The following is a 4532-nucleotide window of genomic DNA, read 5'->3' on the forward strand; positions in this document are numbered from 1 at the left end:
AGAGCATTAAGGATATGGCATTGAGGTGTAATGCTGCTTGTTACCCAGTGGGTCTGATACTAGGGAAAGGAAAGTGCACAGAAGCTGGCTCCATAGTATCATCACCCTTGGAAGTATCTTCACATCACACAGGCTAGTTAGCTGACTGACTAAGCATGATAACAGACAAAGAGCATGGACTGACTTTTAAAGATGGTCCAAGGCATAGCTAAGGCCATGCAGGGCACAACTCCAGCACCATCATACATAACGTGTAGCTTGCCAGCCTATTTAAAAGGCAAATTGCTACTTCCGGAGGTCATAAAGTGATCCCAGGGCCACATTTTTCACACCCCAAATTACAAGAAGTTGGAGCAGCACCAGAAAATACATTAAAGGTTGCTCAGTAATATATTTTTTAAAACTTAATTTTCTTTGTGTAAAATGCAGAAACACAGTTCACTATACACGCACCCCAACCGTAAATCAGCCTGATACCTAACAAGTAACTGCAAAACAGCTAGTAAATTGCAGGAGCCATTCATATAAATTTACATCAAATAAAACCACCTCTACTATATTCATTAGTATCTACATTATATCTTATCTTTATATTGTGGATAAATAAAAACTAATGGCCAGAAAAGCTCAAAGAATATGAGGAAGTGCTCCAGACCTTAAACATCTGAGGTCTGGTGCAAAATGACATGTGCAAGGATAGCAATTGAGCAAGAAGGTCAAGGCATTCAAACTTTCCATACCAACTTTATCCCCCCCCCCCCCCCCCGTAAACAAAACCTATGCGAAAGCCAGCAGGGTTGTGAGAGAGGTAGCCAGTTTACTGCACTGAGTGATATATGTACTGAGACACTCAGTGGCAGCTGGACAGATGTTGTGGGAATGCATTCAGAACAGTGAGCTCCTAGCCATCAAGGAACAATTGCATTTCCTTGAAGCCATAGTTACTGATCTGGAGAAGCTGAGACGGGGAGGATATTGGTGGATGAAACCTTCAGAGCTGGACTAGTGGCCTGCTGATACTGAGGTGTTGGCTGCTTATCAGTCATTGAAAATGAACAACTTGGGGAAGGAAGGTATTGTTCCTAACAAGAGGGAAATTATTCCTTAGAAAGACTCCTCAGAAATGATTTTAGATGATATTTTGTACCACAGATGTTCTTTGAGGGGAAGGGGGGGTTGAAGTACTGGGATAAAGCATAAAAGACATAGCTGCATTTTTCACAAGTGTTTCCAGTTGGCCAAGTGAATATAATAATAATAATAATAATAATAATAATAATAATAATAATAATACATCAAACTATTCAGAAGCTTGCAATTGATCATATGTGCATTTTACCATAATCAATTAGGATAATTCTAAGAGCCGCAGGACTTTCTATTCATATAACTTGTTTTTTGGAAGAACATTGCTAGATATGTCCAGGAGAACACTATACACTTAATATCCAAGCATGCAGTCAAAACATACTTGTGTTATATAACATTTGTATAGATTGCCAATATTGCTAACTTTTACATTTTTGCTGGATTGTAATCAATGATTGACTGCTGCTTTTATGATGATTTTATTAGTATTATTGTGTTGTTGTTTCTTTAAGTGTGTATTACTTTTACTGTAAGCTGCCTTGAGGGAAGGCAAATTTACAAATGCCATTAACAACTAAATAAATCCTTCGAAATATCCAATAGTTTATTGTGTTCTATAACAGGAAACACAGGATCAAGGCAACTGTTACCAGAGTAGGCCATTACTGGGGGCACTTTGAAAACCAGAGTACATCTATTGATATGCTATTGGGAGAATTTGTTCTCTATTTTTAGAGGTAATGGAAGCTGTGCAAAATGAAAATGATAGTGTACTACTTCCTTGGTTCTATGGGACCAACTGTAAATGAACACCGTGAACACAATCGCAATGATTTAAACAGTTTGCAAATTTAAATTAAATTTTAAATGTAATAGTAACAGCACTGAATACTCTACTGTATATTGAAACCAGCACCTGTACAGTCTCCCAAAGTTTCATGCACCCCACAAAGCACCAGTGAAGGACTTGCAAAAATCCTGCTCTTCAGCAGTTACTCAAAATCCTAATACAAGGATCCAATTCTTATATCTGGCAAGCATAGCTCCTCTTTCCTCCCTTCCAGCCCTCTCTTCAGATTAAATTGATAAATTCAGCCCCTTCCCTAGGTTTCCTCATCCATTAAGCCAAATAAATAGTTCATAGGTGTTACAACAACAACAACAAAAAGAGAAATAGAATTAAAGGCAAATAATAGTTGTCAAATTCCAAAAATGTCCCATTAAAATTAAATGTAATTTTTAAAGATATGTACAATTACATCATTTAGGAATGGCCAGGCATTTGAAATTATAGAAGCACCTGTGTATTTGATCATTTGGCTGATTCAACAAAATCAATTATTTCACTTTGTAAATACTTTGTAAAGACATTGCCATTGTAGGCAAGGCCCAACAGTTTTTCATCCATCCATAATGTTTTGTCATACTTGTGCAGAAGATATTTGACAAAGTTTTTGTAGATGTCAAAGAAGAGTGTGGCAAGAGATCAGTGTATTTTGTAGCAGGGTATCTCCATCAAACATGAAAGTTGAAGGAGTCCTGTGTTATACAGTGAGGCTGGACACATGTGCAACTCTTACTTCTCAAAGCTGCCTTATCCTTTGCTCTGCCAGTGATGGCCCACCATTGAAAGAGCCATTTGGGGTTAATGAAGATTATTTCCTGGTGGAATATTATTGTCTTAATTCCCATAGCATCAACATTTTTTCAACTTATAAATACTCATTCTTTGCATAGAATGAAGGATAGGAAAACTTTTTTCCATTTTCCCCACGCTTAGTGATCGATATACAGTCACCTTGATGAAATGCTTTAGGAAGTCACTTCTGAAGGGATTCGAGTCAATTGTCTCCTCAGAATGTTTTTAGTATCAAGGGAAATCCTTTTTTGCCATGTATAGAAAGCTCATTTGTGTGATTCATGTAGAAGATCCATGTTATTGATGAGCTCTTCCATGACACTTGTGCATTGACCTTCTTTCTTTATTAAACAATCATACTCCTGTCTATCTGTCCTTCACCAAAGGATTCCTGTTGGTTTAATGCTGTCCATCAGTATGTTTATGTACAACAACAGCTGAGGATCTGCATAAATGTTTACTGGGATGAATGACATCTAGACTTCACTGGAATATGCTGGTTCTCTGGCTGTATTTCTTGCCATTGTACATACTTGTACACTGTCTTAGTATACAAATTGTGATGTACCAGAGCAGGTATGAAACGTTTATCTCAGAGGATGTAGATGATGCACTCCCAATGCCCTGTTCCAAAACACCTTTTTCAAGATGCCTACCAGTGTCAGGGATTGAATCGACAGACAGTCAATTCTACTAGCATTCTTCTATGTCTTCCTGTTCTGTCTAGCTTAATTGCAAAAGAGATGATGATTCATCATCCATACTTGCACCTGTCATAATCTTGTTTTACACTTATTTAGCCCTTGTAATAAGGGTGGTGATCTCTTTCACCTTAGGGTCTCCATCATATCCAGCTGATTCTGTATTAGTTCTTTCATTTGGCTACAAACTGTTGCGTGCCATCTCCATTACACTGATGTGATCTCACTAGTTCCAAACCTTTGGCAATCAGGAAAACATGTGAGGTGAGAGGATTTTTCCCCTCTTCCTTCCTTTGCATTATGTATATACTTACCAGTATAAAGAGTATATATATATATCATCTCCAACATTTTTTTCAGTCTAGAATGGTCTACCAGGAAGTCTAGGCAACCCAGGAAACATATCCTTGTGTGGATACCACCAAGCAGTAGAGTCATTTGTGTTAGGCATCTGACTTTCAGTTGTTATATATGTGTTCTCATAATTCTGAGAATCAGCATGGTGTTTGAATGTAGGACAAGGACTAGAAAAAGCCATGTTTCAAATCCCTATTCAGTCATGGAAACTGACTGGGTGAGCCTGGGCAAGTCACACCCTCTCAGCCGAAGAGGAAGACAATGGCAAATCTCTTCTGAATAAATCTGACCCTGTCATAAAGCTGCCTTATGATAAGGTTGCCATAAGTCAAAGTTGACTGAAAGCACATAACAGCAACATAAAATTCTACTTCTGTGGGGCCAATTTGCTTGAGTTACTAAGCACAGAAGAGAATGAAAGTGTGCCACATCAACTCCTGATACTGACAAACACGTCAGTATCTGATCTGGTAGCAATATGAGGTATTAGGTGGAGATACTTCACCTCAGGCTGGATGACACAGCAGCTGACATCCTAACCTCATGGACAGTGGGTGCCTCAAGTGACAGGATTTCATGTGTGCTTTCTGTTCATGTGCACTCTGGGGAAGAAGAGGTAAATATACTCTGAATTTGGGCTTTGCAAAAAAAGGTTATATGAGGTTTCCCTGACTGACAGAAGTAATAATCACCATCATCATCATCATCATCATCATCATCATCATCATCATCATCATCATCATCAT

This window comes from Sceloporus undulatus, chromosome 6 (genome assembly GCF_019175285.1).
Source record: "Sceloporus undulatus isolate JIND9_A2432 ecotype Alabama chromosome 6, SceUnd_v1.1, whole genome shotgun sequence".
Classification (NCBI taxonomy): Eukaryota; Metazoa; Chordata; class Lepidosauria; order Squamata; family Phrynosomatidae; genus Sceloporus; species Sceloporus undulatus.